This window comes from Globicephala melas, chromosome 3 (genome assembly GCF_963455315.2).
Source record: "Globicephala melas chromosome 3, mGloMel1.2, whole genome shotgun sequence".
NCBI classification, from domain to species: Eukaryota; Metazoa; Chordata; class Mammalia; order Artiodactyla; family Delphinidae; genus Globicephala; species Globicephala melas.
This window is the reverse complement of record NC_083316.1, coordinates 95,455,735-95,474,366: the sequence shown is the minus strand read 5'-3', so window position 1 is coordinate 95,474,366 and position 18,632 is coordinate 95,455,735.

Below are 18,632 nucleotides of genomic sequence, written 5' to 3'. Positions count from 1 at the left end.
TTTATACATAATGCTATTGCACACTTAATGGACTACAGGTGTAAACATAACTTTCACATACACCAGGAAATAAAAAAATCCACGTGACTCTCCGTATTGCAATGTTTGCTTTATTGCAGTGGTCTGGAACCAAACCCAGAATATCCCCAAGGTAGGCCTGTATAGCAGAGTGGTTAAAGCAAAAGCTAAGGAATTAGACCTCCTATACTCAAATTCTAGCTCTGACACTTCCTAGATAAACTAAGTAATTTCTCTAAGGCTCATTTCCTTAATTTTAAAATGCATAAGAATTAGATGAAATGGTTCTTTCAAAGCATTCATCACAAACCTGACAATACATATTACACATTGTTAGATAATATTTTGTAAGCATCATATCTTGATTTAGCACAGTCTTAAATAGAAATGGTTTTCAGGGCTTCCCTGGTGGCGCAGTGGTTGAGAATATGCCTGCTAATGCAGGGGACACGGGTTCGAGCCCTGGTCTGGGAGGATCCCACATGCCACGGAGCAGCTAGGCCCGTGAGCCACAACTGCTGAGCCTGTGCGTCTGGAGCCTGTGCTCCGCAACGGGAGGGGCCGCGATGATGAGAGGCCCGCGCACCGCGATGAAGAGTGGCCCCCGCTTGCCACAACTAGAGAAAGCCCTCGCACAGAAGCAAAGACCCAACACAGCAAAAATAAATAAATTAATTAATAGACTCCTACACCCAACATCTTAAAAAAAAAAAAAGAAATGGTTTTCACATGGTTTCTTTTAAGCCCTTCAACAACTGATCTTCAAGCTTTTCAAGAGCAATACCATCCATGCCTTTTATAATAAGCAACCTAAATCAATTATGAAGATGATCAATGATGCCATGTTCCAATTATTGCAACTGTATACTATTTTAGAAAATTGATGAAAAGGCTTCACCTGAACCACTGACAAAGTCAACACAACAACCTCCAGCATATAATGCAAATGACTTTCCCAAATAAGGCGCTGGCAAAAATCTCTCTTCAACTGACCCAAGAATTTGGTAATTCACTCTACACTGGAAAAAGCCCTGCAACTGGATTGCAGCTTCCATGAGAGCCAGGATCCAGTCTTTTTCTCCATGTTGTATCCAGAAACTCAGACAATGTCTGGCTCATACTAAATGTCATTGTCTCTCTCTCTGTATATAGACAGAGAGAGAGATAACTGACATATACCATTATATTAGTTGCAAGTGTACAATATAATGATTTGATATTTGTATACATTGAAAAATGATCACCACAATAAATCCAGTTTACATCCATCACCCATACATATTTTTAAATTATGGAAAAGGATATTGATAGTAAATTTAAAGAAAGTTGAATTTTCAATTCTCCAAAGTTTACAAAGAAATCACATTTTAAGACCATCCTGCTAAAGCCAGCCTAGCAAAGGGGAACATCAAGTCTGACTATCAGAAAGGGTGATGAGCTTAGAGGAAGTAGAGGTGCCTAGAGAGGCAGTGAGGCATGATGGAAAGCCCATAAGGTTGACAGCAAAGCACTCGAGTTTCAGACCCAGGCTGCCTGCTGGCTGTCACTTCCTCCACCTAAGCCTCAGTTTCTTAATTTGTAAAGCAGCAGTTGCCATGCATGTCTCACAGACAAGTTCAAATTAGACAATGGATTAAAAGGCTCTGAAACCTAGAAAGTACTGCACAGTACAAATGAGTGTTTAAAAATGTAAAGTATAACACTTACATTCATTACACCAAGCACATAAGGAATAAGATTAATCATAAATGGAAAATTGCAAGAAACACAAACATTCAGCAAAACTATTTTCTTAAAAAATCCAAAGTGTGTAGATAGCTGATGTTCACTGTTTGCTACTTGAAAAGAATGTCTAACATATATGCTGTATTCACTGCTGAAAAAAGCCATTTTGTTTTGTATACTTTTTCCTCTTCATATTTGTAAAACATTAAACTTATAGTCTTTATTTATAGAATAAGAAATAGCTCCACTGCTTACACTGTTCCTTTCCTATCTTGTCAACAGATCCCAGAAAATGTAGGAAATATGTTGATGAAAGCATTTAAAAAAGCCAGAAGACACATCTCCTTCTATTCTATGCACAAACATAAAACACTCCAGAAGTAAAGAGAAAGAAAAAGAGGACACACACACTCAAATTCCTTCTAGCATGTCTCTGAAAAAAGCAACTAGGAAGGAATTTTAGTAAACTTTCACAATTGTTTAAACTGCTGAGACAGTTAGCCAGTAACACAATTACTTTGTGAAGAAGTTAATACTGAAATGCTAGTTGAAACCCCTTTCTTTCACTAGTTTGTTTGATGGAATGTTCTTTATAGTGATCCTGGCTACTTAGAAAATCTTTGGTTTTATGGATAACTATTGAGAAAATAAGCTATGGACAATGTGAGTAAATGCTTAGACCAGGGACAGAATCTCTGGATCATGAATGTCTAAAGGTTTTATACATTTATATATATGTACAAACAGGGCCATTAAGAAAGCACAAGATCCATGATTTATGTTTTGGGAAATAATGTTTCAGATGGGCATGAAAAAGTATTTTCCTAGTTTCAAACATTAAAAGTTTTATGTATCATTTCCTTTTGGCTAGTATCCACTGTAGTTGAGCAAACTGTGTTAATTCTGTTTCTCTTAAAAATCTGTATCTTCGAGGGGGAAGATGGCGGAAGAGTAAGACGCGGAGATCACCTTCCACCCCACAGGTACATCAGAAATACATCTACACGAGGAACAACTCCCATAGAACACCTACTGAACGCTGGCAGAAGACCTCAGACCTCCCAAAAGGCAAGAAACTCCCCACGTACCTGAGTAGGGCAAAAGAAAAAACAGAGACAAAAGAATAGGGACGGCACCTGCACCAGTGGGAGGGAGCTGTGAAGGAGGAAAAGGTTCCACACACTAGGAAGCCCTTTCGCGGGTGGAGACTGCGGGGGGCGGAGGGGGGAGCTTCGAAGCCGCGGAGGAGTGCACAGCAACGGGTGCGGAGGGCAAAGCGGGGAGATTCCCGCACAAAGGATCGGCGCTGACCGGCACTCACCAGCCCGAGAGGCTTGTCTGCTCACCTGCCGGGGAGGGCGGGGCTGCGAGCTGAGGCTCAGGCTTCCGTCAGAGCCAGAGTGCAGGGAGAGGACTGGGGTTGGCGGCGTGAACACAGCCTGCAGGGGTTAGTGCACCACGGCTAGCCGGGAGGGAGTCCGGGGAAAAGTCTGGACCTGCATAAGAGGCAAGAGACATTTTCTTCCCTCTTTGTTTCCCGGTGCGGGAGGAGAGGGGATTAGGAGCGCTGCTTAAAGGAGCTCCAGAGACATGTGCGAGCCGCAGCTAACAGTGCGGACCCCAGAGACGGGCATGAGACGCTAAGGCTGCTGCTGCCGCCACCAAGAAGCCTGTGTGCGAGCACAGGTCACTCTCTACACCCCGCTTTCCGGGAGCCTGTGCAGCCCGCCACTGCCAGGGTCCCAGGATCCAGTGACAACTTCCCCGGGAGAACGCACGGCGCACCTCAGGCTGGTGCAACGCCCCACTGGCCTTTACCGCCGCAGGCTCGCCCCGCATCTGCACCCCTCCCTCCCTCCGGCCTGAGTGAGCCACAGCCCCCGAGTCAGCTGCTCCTTTAACCCCGTTCTTTCTGACTGAAGAACAGACGCCCTCCGGCGACCTACACGCAGAGGCGTGGCCAAATCCAAAGCTGAGACCCGGGAGCTGTGCGAACAAAGAACAGAAAGGAAATCTCTCCCAGCAGCCTCAGGAGCAGTGGATTAAATCTCCACAATCAACTTGACGTACCCTGCATCTGTGGAATACATGAATAGACAATGAATCATCCCAAATTGAGGAGGTGAACTTTGAGAGCAAGATTTATGATTTTTTCCCCTTTTCCTCTTTTTGTGAGTGTGTATGTGTATGCTTCTGTGTGAGATTTTGTCGCTATAGCTTTGCTTTCACCATTGGTCCTAGGGTTTTATCCGTCCTTTTTTTTTAAATTAAAAAAAATTCTTTTCTTAATACTTATTTTTTATTTTAATAACTTTATTTTATCTTAATTTTATTTTACCCTCTTTCTTTCTCTCTTTCTACTTTTTCTACCTTTTATTCTGAGCCATGTGGATGAAAAGCTCTTGGTGCTGCAGCCAGAAGTAAGTGCTGTGCCTCTGAGGTGGGAGAGCCAACTTCAGGACACTGGTCCACAAGAGACCTCCCAGCTCCACATAATATCAAACAGCGAAAATCTCCCAGAGATCTCCATCTCAACACCAACACCCAGGTTCACTCAATGACCAGAAAGATACAGTGCTAGATAGCCTATGCCAAACAACTAGGAAGACAGGAACACAACCCCACCCATTAGCAGAGAGGTTGCCTAAAATCATAATAAGGCCACAACACCCCAAAACACACCACCAGACGTGGACCTGCCAACCAGAAAGACAAGATCCAGCCTCACGCACCAGAACACAGGCACTACTCCCCTCCACCAGGAAGCCTACACAACCCACTGAACCAACTTTAGCATCTGGGGACAGACACCAAAAACAACAGGAACTACGAACCTGCAGCCTGCAAAAAGGAGACCCCAAACACAGTAAGATAAGCAAAATGAGAAGACAGAAAAACACACAGCAGATGAAGGAGCAAGATAAAAACCCACCAGACCTAATAAATGAAGAGGAAATAGGCAGTCTACCTGAAAAAGAATTCAGAATAATGATAGTAAAGATGATCCAAAATCTTGGAAATAGAGAAAATGCAAGAAACATTTACCAAGGACCTAGAAGAACTAAAGATGAAACAAGCAACAATGAACAACACAATAAATGAAATTAAAAATACCCTTGATGATGGGCTTCCTTGGTGGCACAGGGGATGACAGTCCGCCTGCCGATGCAGGGGACATGGGTTCGTGCCCCGGTCCGGGAAGATCCCACATGCCACGGAGCGGCTGGGCCCGTGAGCCACGGCTGCTGAGCCTGCGCATCCGGAGCCTGTGCTCCGCAACGGGAGAGGCCACAACAGTGAGAGGCCCGTGTACCACCCCCCCCCCAAAAAAATAATAATACTCTAGATGGGATCAATAGCAGAATAACTGAGGCAGAAGAACAGATAAGTGACCTGGAAGACAAAATAGTGGAAATAACTACTGCAGAACAGAATAAAGAGAAAAGAATGAAAAGAACTGAGGACAGTCTCAGAGACCTCTGGGACAACATTAAATGCACCAACACTCGAATTATAGGAGTTCAAGAAAAAGAGAAAAAGAAAGGGACTGAGAAAATATTTGAGGAGATTATAGTTGAAAACTTCCCTAATATGGGAAAGGAAATAGTTAATCAAGTCCAGGAAGCACACAGAGTCCCATTCAGGATAAATCCAAGGAGAAACAGGCCAAGACACATATTAATCAAATAGTCAAAAATTAAATAAAAAGAAAACATACCAAAAGGAGCAAGGGAAAAACAACAAATAACACACAAGGAATCCCCATAAGGTTAACAGCTGATCTCTCAGCAGAAACTCTGCAAGCCAGAAGGGACTGGCATGACATATTTAAAATAATGAAGGAGAAAAGCCTACAACAAAGACTACCCTACCCAGCAAGGATCTCATTCAGATTTGATGGAGAAATTAAAACTTTTACAGACAAGCAAAAGCTGAGAGAGTTCAGCACCACCAAACCAGCTTTACAACAAATGCTAGGAACTGCTCTAGGCAAGAAACACAAGAGAAGGAAAAGACCTACAATAACAAACCCAAAACAATTAAGAAAATGGGAATAGGAACATACATATCGATAATTACCTTAAATGTAAATGGATTAAATGCTCCAATCAAAAAACACAGACTGGCTGAATGGATACAAAAACAAGACCCATATATATGCTGTCTACAAGAGACCCACTTCAGACCTAGAAACACATACAGACTGAAAGTAAGGGGATGGAAAAAGATATTACATGCAAATGGAAACCAAAAGAAAGCTAGAGTAGCAATTCTCATATAAGACAAAACAGACTTTAAAATAAAGACTATTAGAAGAGACAAAGAAGGACACTACATAATGATCAAGGGATCAATCCAAGAGGAACATATAACAATTGTAAATATTTATGCACCCAACATAGGAGCACCTCAATACATAAGGCAAATACTAACAGCCATAAAAGGGGAAAGTGACAGTAACACATTCATAGTAGGGGATTTTAACACCCCACCCTCACCAATGGACAGATCATCCAAAATGAAAATAAATAAGGAAACACAAGCTTTAAATGATACATGAAACAAGATGGACTTAATTGACATTTATAGGACATTCCATCCAAAAACAACAGAATACACATTTTTCTCAAGTGCTCATGGAACATTCTTCAGAATAGATCATATCTTGGGTCACAAATCAAGCCTTGGTAAATTTACAAAAACTGAAATTGTGTCAAGTATCTTTTCCGACCACAACACTATGAGACTAGATATCAATTACAGGAAAAGATCTGTAAAAAATACAAACACATGGAGGCTAAACAATACACTACTTAAAAACGAAGTGATCACTGAAGAAATCAAAGAGGAAATCCAAAAATACCTAGAAACAAATGACAATGGAGACACGACGACCCAAAACCTATGGGATACAGCAAAAGCAGTTCTAAGAGGGATTTTATAGCAATACAATCCTACCTTAAGAAACAGGAAATATCTCGAATAAACAACCTTACCTTGCACCTAAAGCGATTAGAGAAAAAAGAACAAAATAACCCCAAAGTTAGCAGAAGAAAAGAAATGATAAAGATCAGATCAGAAATAAATGAAAAAGAAATGAAGGAAACAATAGCAAAGATCAATAAAACTGAAAGCTGGTTCTTTGAGAAGATAAACAAAATTGATAAACCATTAGTCAGACTCATCAAGAAAAAAAGGGAGAAGACTCAAATCAATAGAATTAGAAATGAAAAAGGAAAAGTAACAACTGACACTGCAGAAATACAAAAGATCATGAGAGATTACTACAAGCCACTCTATGCCAATAAAATGGACAGCCTGGAAGAAATGGACAAATTCTTAGAAATGCACAACTTGCCAAGACTGAATCAGGAAGAAATAGAAAATATGAACAGACCAATCACAAGCACTGAAATTGAAACTGTGATTAAAAATCTTCCAAAAAACAAAAGCCTGGGACCAGACGGCTTCACAGAGGAATTCTATCACATATTTAGAGAAGACCTAACACCTAACCTTCTCAAACTCTTCCAAAATATAGCAGAGGGAGGATCACTCCCAAACTCATTCTACGAGGCCACCATCACCCTGATACCAAAACCAGACAAGGATGTCACAAAGAAAGAAAACTACAGGTCAATATCACTGATGAACCTAGATGCAAATATCCTCAACAAAATACTAGCAAACAGAATTCAACAGCACATTAAAAGAATCATACACTATGATCAAGTGGGGTTTAGTCCAGGAATGCAAGGATTCTTCAATATATGCAAATCAATCTACGTGATACACCATATTAACAAACTGAAGGAGAAAAACCATATGATCACCTCAATAGATGCAGAAAAAGCTTTCGACAAAATTCAACACCCATTTATGATAAAACCTTGCAGAAAGTAGGCATAGAGCGAACTTTCCTCAACATAATAAAGACCATATATGACAAAGCCACAGCCAACATGATCCTCAATGCTGAAAAACTGAAAGCATTTCCACTAAGATCAGGAGCAAGACAAGGTTGCCCACTCTCACCACTCTTATTCAACATAGTTTTGGAAGTTTTAGCCACAGCAATCAGAGAAGAAAAGGAAATAAAAGGAATCCAAATTGGAAAAGAAGAAGTAAAGCTGTCACTGTTTGCAGATGACATGATACTATACATTGGAGAATCCTAAAGATGCTACCAGAAAACTACCAGAGCTAATCAATGAATTTGCTAAAGTAGCAGGATACAAAATTAATGCACAGAAATCTCTGGCATTCCTATACACTAATGATGAAAAATCTGAAAGGGAAATCAAGAAAACACTCCCATTTACCATTGCAACAAAAAGAATAAAATATCTAGGAATAAACCTACCTAAGGAGATGAAAGACCTGTATGCAGAAAATTGTAAGACACTGATGAAAGAAATTTAAGAGGATACAAACAGATGGAGAGATATACCATGTTCTTGGATTGGAAGAATCAACATTGTGAAAATGACTCTACTTCCCAAAGCAATCTACAGATTCAATGCAATCCCTATCAAACTACCACTGGCATTTTTCAGAGAACTAGAACAAAATATTTCACAATTTGTATGGAAACACAAAAGACTCCGAATAGCCAAAGCAATCTTGAGAAAGAAAAATGGAGCTGGAGGAATCAGGCTCCCTAACTTCAGGCTATACTACAAAGCTACAGTAATCAAGACAATATGGTACTGGCACAAAAACAGAAATATAGATCAATGGAACAGGACAGAAAGCCCAGAGATAACCCCATGCACATATGGTCACCTTATCTTTGATAAAGGATGCAGGAATGTACAGTGGAGAAAGGACAGCCTCTTCAATAAGTGGTGCGGGGAAAACTGGACAGGTACATGTAAAAGTATTAGATTAGAACACTCCCTAACACCATACACAAAAATAAGCTCAGAATGGATTAAAGACCTAAATGTAAGGCCAGAAACTATCAAACTCTTAGAGGAAAACATAGGCAGAACACTCTATGACATAAATCACAGCAAGAGCCTTTTTGACCCACCTCCTAGAGAAACAGAAATAAAAACAAAAATAAACAAGTGGAACCTAATGAAACTTCAAAGCTTTTGCACAGCAAAGGAAACCATAAACAAGACCAAAAAACAACCCTTAGAATGGGAGAAAATATTTGCAAATGAAGCAACTGACAAAGGATTAATCTCCAAAATTTACAAGCAGCTCATACAGCTCAATAACAAAAAAACAAACAACCCAATCCAAAAATGGGCAGAAGACCTAAAGAGACATTTCTCCAAAGAAAATATATAGATTGCCAACAAACACATGAAAGAATGCTCAACATCATTAATCATTAGAGAAATGCAAATCAAAACTACAATGAGATATCATCTCACACCGGTCAGAATGGCCATCATCAAAAAGTCTAGAAACAATAAATGCTGGAGAGGGTGTGGAGAAAAGGGAACACTCGTGCACTGCTGGTGGGAATGTGAATTGGTAGAGCCACTATGGAGAACAGTATGGAGGTTCCTTAAAAAACTACAAATAGATCTACCATATGACCCAGCAATCCCACTACTGGGCATATACCCAGAGAAAACCATAATTCAAAAAGAGTCATGTACCAAAATATTCATTGCAGCTCTATTTACAATAGCCAGGAGATGGAAACAACTTAAGTGTCCATAATCGGATGATTGGATAAAGAAGATGTGGCACATATATACAATGGAATATTACTCAGCCATAAAAAGAAACAAAATTGAGTTATTTGTAGTGAGGTGGATGGACCTAGAGTCTGTCATACAGAGTGAAGTAAGTCAGAAAGAGAAAGACAAATACCGTATGCTAACACATATATATGAAACCTAAGGAAAAAGAAGAACCTAGGGTAAGATGGGAATAAAGACACAGACCTACTAGAGAATGGACCTGAGGATATGGGGAGGGGGAAGGGTAAGCTGTGACCAAGTGAGAGAGTGGCATGCACATATATACACTACCAAACGTAAAATAGATAGCTAGTGGGAAGCAGCCGCATAGCACAGGGAGATCAGCTTGGTGCTTTTTGACCACCTAGAGGGGTGGGATAGGGAGGGTGGGAGAGAGGGAGACGCAAGAGGGAGGAGATATGGGAACATATGTATATGTATAAATGATTCACTTTGTTATAAAGCAGAAACTGACACACCATTGTAAACAATTATACTCCAATAAAGATGTAAAAAAAAAATCTATATTTTGTTTCCCTTCATTATCTTTTCTGGAATTATCAGCTTCTCCACTGAATCATTTGCATCAGCACACAAATGTTTTCTTATTTCTTCCATTTAAATAAGTACATAGACTCCATGAACCCTTCTAGCTATTACTTTATATCTCTGCCTTTTTTTTTTTTTTTTTTTTTTTTGCAGTACACGGGCCTCTCAATGTTGTGGCCTCTCCCATTGCGGAGCACAGGCTCCGGACGCGCAGGCTCAGCAGCCATGGCTCACGGGCCCAGCCACTCCGCAGCATGTGGGATCTTCCCGGACCCGGGCACGAACCCATGTCCCCTGCACCGGCAGGCGGACTCTCAACCACTGCGCCACCAGGGAAGCCCTCTGCCTCTTTTTATGTCAAAACTTCATGAAAGGAAGCCCTCTGCCTCTTTTTATGTCAAAACTTCATGAAAGAATTGTCTATGTTCGTCTATGCTTCCTCTCATTGTCTCCCCAACCCACTCCAAGACAGATTTGACCCTCACCGCTACACTGAAACCACTCTTGTGGATGTCACCAAGGAGTTCCATATTGCCAAACATGATGTTCAACTTTCAGTCTCATTTTACTTGACCTTTCATCAACATTTGGCACAACTGCTTGCTCCCCTCCTTTTCAAATATGTTCTTCGCTTAGTTTCCAGGAAAACACTCCTTGTTTTCTTCCAATTTGATGAGCCACTGTATTTTAGTTTCCTTTGCCATAGTTTCCTCCTCCAAACATCTAAATATTGGAGTGTCCCAGCATTCAACCTGCAGTCTCCTCCCTTCCCCTCTTTTCTATGTTGACTCACTCATAAGTCTTTTTTATCAAACTCCACGACATTAATTAAATTTTAAAAGATTCCCATATTCACATCTTAGCCCTGACCTCTCACCAATGCTCTATACTCATACATATAATTGCCTAATCAACATTTCCACTTTGATGTCTAATAGATTTTCCAAGCCTAACATTTTCAAAACAGAACTCTTTCGTCTGATGTCAAATGGACATCTCAAGCCTAACCTTTTCAAAAGAAAACTCTTTAGCCTACCCTCCCACTCCCGATTTTCTCTTCCCTCAGCTTTCCAAATGTCAGTAAAAAGTCCCAGTCAGGCTTTAAACACAAAATGCATCCTCAGCAACTCCCATTCCCCCAACCATACAACCTATCCCTCAGCAAGTACTCAGAGTCGAACTGCATCATGTACCTAGAACTTGGCTCCTCTTCACTGCCTGCACTATTACAACCCATCTCAAGGCACCATCATCACTCACCTGTCTTTCCTTCCTAAGTGGTCTCTTTGTTTCCACTTTCATCTCCTGAGGTCTTTCTTCACCCACCAACCTGAATCATCTTTCAAAAACTGTTAAGTCTCATCACTTTACTCTCCTAATCATAATTCTCCAAACTCATCCTATTGCTCAGAATACAATCCAAATTAATCCATTTTCACTCAATTCCCTGAGGACACTCAAATCTGTTGGTCAAATAATACCTACTTACAGAAGCCTTTCCTAGAATAAAGCCCTATCCCCCTGACCTCATTACTCTCTATCTTCTTCAACAGCAAATCTCTTTTTCTTTATAGTACTTATCACAAGGGGAGTGACTGTTTGGGCAAGCAGTAATTGAAGACTGTGGCTGTGGTGTGGCCACTTCCTAAGGTTAATGGCACTGTGTCTTCTGCTATCTTTTAATCACACACCTATAAGATGGCTGTAGAAGAATAAGAACTGGCAACGTTTTCGTATGCCTATGTTCGCATGGACAAAAGCATAGTGGAGAGTTGAGTAATACATGCAGTAAAATTTATTCCAATAACTAAAAGATAAATAAGTTAAAATTTATCATTCTCAACATCCACATGACCAATTAATATATGAAAAGATGAAACCTCATTAGTAATTTAGAAATACAAATAAAACGACAATGAAATACTACTACAGAGCCAAAATGACTAGAATTAAAAAGACTCACAATACCAAGTGTTTGTCAGCATGGAGAACAAGGGGAATGCTCATATACTGCTGGTGAACGTGTAAATCGGAACAATTAATATGGGAAACTGCTTAGCAGTATCTTTTTTTTTTTTAACGTCTTTATTGGAGTATAATTGCTTTACAATGGTGTGTTAGTTTCTGCTTTGTAACAGAGTGAATCAGCTATACATATACATATATCCCCGTACCTCCTCCCTCTTGCGCCTCCCTCCCACCCTCCCTATCCCACCTCTCTGATTGGTCACAAAGCACTGAGCTGATCTCCCTGTGCTATGCAGCTGCTTCCCACTAGCTATGTATTTGACATTTGGTAGTGTATATATGTCAATGCCACTCTCTCACTTCGTCCCAGCTTACCCTTCCCCCTCCCTGTGTCCTCAAACCCATTCTCTGCATCAGCGTCTTTACTCCTGTCCTGCCCCTAGGTTCACCAAAATCATTTCTTCTTTTTCTTTTTTTTTTAGATTCCGTATATATGTGTTAGCACAAGGTATTTGTTTTTCTCTTTCTGGCTTACTTCACTCTGTGTGACAGACTCTAAGTCCATCCACCTCACTTCAAATAACTCAATTTCATTTCTTTTTATGGCTGAGTAATATTGCATTGTACATATGTGCCACATCTTTATCCATTCATCTGTCGATGGACACTTAGGTTGCTTCCATGTCCTAGCTACTGTAAAGAGTGCTGCAATGAACATTGTGGTACATGTCTATTTTTGAATTATGGTTTTCTCAGGGTATATGCCCAGTACTGGGATTGCTGGGTCATATGGTAGTTCTACTTTTAGTTTTTTAAGGAACCTCTATACTGTTCTCCACAGTGGCTCTATCAATATATATTCCTACCAACAGTGTAAGAGGGTTCCCTGTTCTCCACACCCTCTCCAGGATTTATTGTTTGTAGATTTTTTGATGATGGCCATTCTGACTGGTGTGAGGTGATACCTCATTGTAGTTTTGATGTGCTTTTCTCTAATCATTAGCTATGCTGAGCATTCTTTCATGTGTTTGTTGGCACCTGTATAACTTCCTTGGAGAAATGTCTATTTAGGTCTTCCATCCATTTTTGGATTGGGTTGTTTGCTTTTTTGATATTGAGCTGCATAAGCTGTTTGTAATATTTGGAGATTAATCCTTTGTCAGTTGCTTCATTTGCAAATATTTTCTCCCATTCTGAGGGTTGTCTTTTTGTCTTGATTGTGGTTTCCTTTGCTGTGCAAAAGCTCTGAAGTTTCATTAGGTCCCATTTGTTTATTTCCATTACTCTAGGAGGTGAGTCAAAAAGGATCTTGCTGTGATTTATGTCAGAGTATTCTGCCTATGTTTTCCTCTAAGAGTTTTACACTGTCTGGCCTTACACTTAGGTCTTTAATCCATTTTGAATTTATTTTTGTGTATGGTGTTAGGGAGTGTTCTAATTTCATTCTTTCACATGTAGCTGTACAGTTTTCACAGCACCACTTATTGAAGAGGCTGTCTTTTCTCCATTGTATATTCTTGCCCCCTTTATCAAAGATAAAGTAACCATATGTGCATGGGATTATCTCTGGGCTTTCTATCCTGATTCATTGATCTATATTTCTCTTTTTGTGCCACTACCATATGGTCTTGATTACTGCAACTTTGTAGTATAGTCTGAAGTCAGGGAGCCTGATTCCTCCAGCTCCGTTTTTCTTTCTCAAGATTGCTTTGGCTCTTTGGGGTCTTTTGTGTTTCCATACAAATTGTGAAATTTTTTGTTCTAGTTCTGTGAAAAGCACCATTGGTAGTTTGAAAAAGATTGCACTGAATCTGTAGACTCCTTTGGGTAGTATAGTCATTTTCACAATATCTATTCTTCCAATCCAAGAACATGGTATTTCTCTCCATCTCTTCATATCATCTTTAATTTTTTTCATCAGTGTCTTATAGTTTTCTGCATACAGGTCTTTTGTCTCCTTAGGTAGGTTTATTCCTACGTATTTTATTCTTTTTATTGCAATGGTAAATGGAAGTGTTTCCTTAATTTCCCTTTCAGATTTTTCATCATTAGTGTATAGGAATGCCAGAGATTTCTGTGCATTCATTTTGTATCCTGCTACTCTACCAAATTCATTAATTAGCTCTAATAGTTTTCTGGTAGCATGTTTAGGATTCTCCTAAAGATGTATAGTATCATGTATAGTATCATGTCATCTGCAAACAGTGACAGTTTTACCTCTTCTTTTACAATTTGGATTCCTTTTATTTATTTTTCGTCTCTGATTGCTGTGGGTAAAACTTCCAAAGTGATGTTGAATAACAGTTAAGAGAGTGGGCAACCTTGTCTTGTTACTTCTCTTATTGGAAATGCTTTCAGTTTTTCACCATTGAGAACAATGTTGGCTGTGGGTTTGTCAGATATGGTCCTTATTACATTGAGGTAAGTTCCCTCTATGCCTACTTTCTGGAGGGCTTTTATCATAAATGAGTGTTGAATTTTGTCTAAAGCTTTTCCTGCATCTACTGAGATGATCATATGGTTTTCCTCCTTCATTTTGTTAATTTGGTTTAACACGTTGATTGATTTGTGTATAATGAAGAATCCTTGCATTCCTGGGATAAACCCCACTTGATCATGTTGTATAATCCTTTTAATGTGCTGTTGGACTCCGTTTGCTACTATTTTGTTGAGGATTTTTGCATCTATGTTCATCAGTGATACTGGCCTGTAGTTTTCTTTTTTTGTGACATCTTTATCTGGGTATCAGGGTAGTTTTCTGCATACAGAATGTGTTTGAGACTGTTCCTCCCTATGACTTATTTTGGAAGCGTTTGAGATGGATAGGTGTTAGCTCTTCTCTAAATGTTTGATAGAATTCCCCTGCGAAGCCATCTGATCCTGGGCTTTTGCTTGTTGGAAGATTTTTAATCACAGTCTCAGTTTCAGTGCTTGTGATTTGTCTGTTTATATTTTCCATTTCTTCCTGGTTCAGTCACAGAAGGTTGCGCTTTTCTAAGAATTTGTCCATTTCTTCCAGGCTGTCCATTTTATTGGCATATAGTTGCTTGCAGTAATCTCTCATGATCTGTTGTACTTCTGCAGTGTCAGTTGTAACTTCTCCTTTTTCATTTCTAATTCTGTTGATTTGAGTCTTCTCCCTTTTTTCTTGATGAGTCGGGGTAATGGTTTATCAATTTTGTTTATCTTCTCAAACAACCAGCTTTTACTTTTATTGATCTTTGCTATCGTTTCCTTCATTTCTTTTTCATTTATTTCTGATCTGATCTTAACGATTTCTTTCCCTTTGCTAACTTTGGGTCTTTTTTGTTCTTCTTTCTCTACTGCTTTTGGTGTAAGGTTAGGTTGTTTATTTGAGATTTTTCCTGTTTCTTGAGGTAGGATTGTATTGCTATAAACTTCCCTCTTAGAACTGCTTTTGCTGCATCCCATAGGTTTTGTGTTGTCGTGTCTCCATTGTCATTTGTTTCTAGGTATTTTTGGATTTCTTCTTTGATTTCTTCAGTGACCTCTTGGTTATTTAGTAGCATATTGTTTAGCCTCCCTGTATTTTTTTACAGTTTTTTCCTGTAATTGGTATCTAGTCTCATAGTGTTATGGTCATAAAAGATACTTGATAAGATTTCAATTTTGTTAAATTTACCAAGGCTTGATTTGTGACCCAAGATATGCTCTATCCTGGAGAATATTCCACGAGCACTTGAGAAGAAAGTGTATTCTGTTGTTTTTGGATGGCATGTCATATAAGTATTAAGTCCTTTTGTTTAATGTGCCATATAAAGCTTGTATTTCCTTATTTATTTTCAGTTTGGTGGATCTGTCCACTGGTGAAAGTGGGGTGTTAAAGTCCCCTACTATGTGTTACTGTCGATTTCCCCTTTTATGGCTGTTAGCATTTTCCTTAAGTATTGAGGTGCTCCTATGTTGGGTGCATAAATATTTACAACTGTTGGGTGCATAAATATTTACAACTGTTATATCTTCTTGGATTGATCCCTTGATCATTATGTAGTGTCCTTCTTTGTCTCTTCTAATAGTCATTATTTTAAAGTCTGTTTTGTCTTATATGAGAATTGCTACTCCAGCTTTCTTTTGATTTCCGTTTGCATGGAATATGTTTTTCCATCCCCTCACTTTCAGTTTGTGCCCCTGGATCTGAAGTGGATCTCTTGTACAGAGCATATATATGGGTTGTTTTTGTATCCATTTAGCCAGTCTATGTCTTTTGATTGGAGCATTTAATCCATTTACATTTAAGCTAATTATCGATATGTTCCTATTCCCATTTTCTTAATTGTTTTGGGTTTGTTATTGTAGGTCTTTTCCTTCTCTTGTTTTTCCTGCCTGGAGAATTTCCTTTAACATTTGTTGTAGAGCTGGTTTGGTGGTGCTGAATTCTCTTAAGTTTTTCTTGTCTGTAAAGGTTTTAACTTCTCCGTCGAATCTGAATGGGATCCTTGCTGTGTAGAGAAATTCTGGTTGTAGGTTTTTCCCTTTCATCACTTTAAATATGTCCTGCCACTCCCTTTTGGCTTAGACTTTCTGCTGAAAGATCATCTGTTAACCTTATAGGGATTCCCTTGTATGTTAGTTGTTGCTTTTCCCTTGCTGCTTTTAATATTTTTTTCTTTGTATTTAATTTTTGATAGTTTGATTAATATGTGTCTTGGCATGTTTCTCCTTGGATTTATCATGTATGGGACTCTGAACTTCCTGCAATTCATTGACTACTTCTTTTCCCATATTAGCGAAGTTTTCAACTATAATCTCTTGAAATATTTTCTCAGTCCCTTTCTTTTTCTCTTTTTCTTCTAGGACCCTATAATTCAAATATTGGGGTGTTTAATATTGTCCCAGAGGTCTCTGAGACTATCCTCAATTCTTTTCATTCTTTATTCTGCTCTGCAGTAGTTATTTCCACTATTTTATCTTCCAGGTCACTGATCCATTCTTCTGCCTCAGTTATTCTGCTATTGATTCCTTCCAGAGAATTTTTAATTTCATTTATTGTGTTGTTCATCATTGTTTGTTTGCTCTTTAGTTCTTCTAGGTCCTTTTTAAACGTGTCTTGTATTTTCCCCATACTATTTCCAAGATTTTGGATAATCTTTACTGTCATTACTCTGAATTGTTTTTCAGGTAGACTGCCTATTTCCTCTTCATTTGTTTGGTCTGCTGGGTTTTTACTGTGCTCCTTCATCTGCTGTGTATTTCTCTGTCTTCTCATTTTGCTTAACTTACTGTGTTTGGGGTCTCCTTTTCGCAGGCTGCAGGTTTTTAGTTATTGTAGATTTTGGTGTCTGCCCCCAATGGGTAAGGTTGGTTCACTGGGTTTTGTAGGCTTCGTGGTGCAGGGGACGGGTGCCTGTGTTTTGGTGGATGAGGCTGGATCTTGTCTTTCTGGTGTGTAGGACCGCATCCAGTGGTGTGTTTTGGGGTGTCTGTGAACTTAGTACGAATTTAGGCAGCCTCTCTGCTAATGGGTGGGGTTATATTCCTGTCTTGCTAGTTGTTTGGCATGGAGTGTCCAGCACTGGAGTTTGCTGGTCATTGAGTGGAGCTGGGTTTTAGCGGTGAGACGGAGATATCTGGGTGAGCTCTCACCGACTGATATTACATAGGGCCAGCAGGTCTCTGGTGGTCTAATGTCCTGAATTCGGCTCTCCCACCTCAGAGGTTCAGACCTAACACCTGTCTGGGGCACGAAGACCCTCTCAGCCACACGGCTCAGAAGAAAAGGGAGAAAAAAGAAAGAAAGAAAGAAAAAATAAAATAAAATAATTTAAATACAAAATAAAAAATATTATAAAATAAGAAAATTTTTAAAGTAGTAAAAAAAAATGAGAGCAACCAAACCAATAAACAAATCCACCAATGATAACAAGTGCTAAAAACTATACTAAGGTAAACATAAAAATCAGAAACTAGTCAGTCACAGACAGCAAACCCCAAGTCTACAGTTGCTCCCAATGTCCACTGCCTCAATTTTGGGGTGATTCGTTGTCTATTCAGGTATTCCACAGATCCAGGGCACATAAAGTTGACTGTGGGGATTGAATCTGCTGCTCCTGAGGCTGCTGAGAGAGATTTCCCTTTCTTTTCTTTGTTCGCACAGCTCCTGGGGTTCAGCTTTAGATTTGGCCCCACCTCTGCATGTAGGTCAGTTGCCTGAGGGCATCTGTTTTTCACCCAGACAGGACAGGATTAAAGGAGCAGCTGAATAGGGTGCTCTGGCTCGCTCAGGCCAGGAGGAGGGAAGGGTATGGAATGCAGGGTGAGCCTGCAGCAGCAGAGGCCTGCATGACGTTGCAACAGCCTGAGGTGCACCGTGTGTTCTTTCAGGGAAGTTGTCCCTGGATTGTGGGACCCTGGCAGTGGCAGGCTGCAGAGGCTCCTGGGAGGGGAGGTGTGCACTGTGACCTGTGCTTGCACACAGGTTTCTTGGTGGCTGCAGTAGCAGCCGTAGCATTCCATGCCTATCTCGTGTCCACGCTGATAGCCGCAGTTCGCACCCGTCTCTGGAGCTCATTTAGACAGTGTTCTGAATCTCCTCTCCTCGTGCACCCCGAAACAATGGTCTGTTGCCTCTTACACAGTTCCAGACTTTTTCCCGGACACCCTCCTGGCTAACTGTGGCACACTAGCCCCCTTCAGGCTGTGGTCACG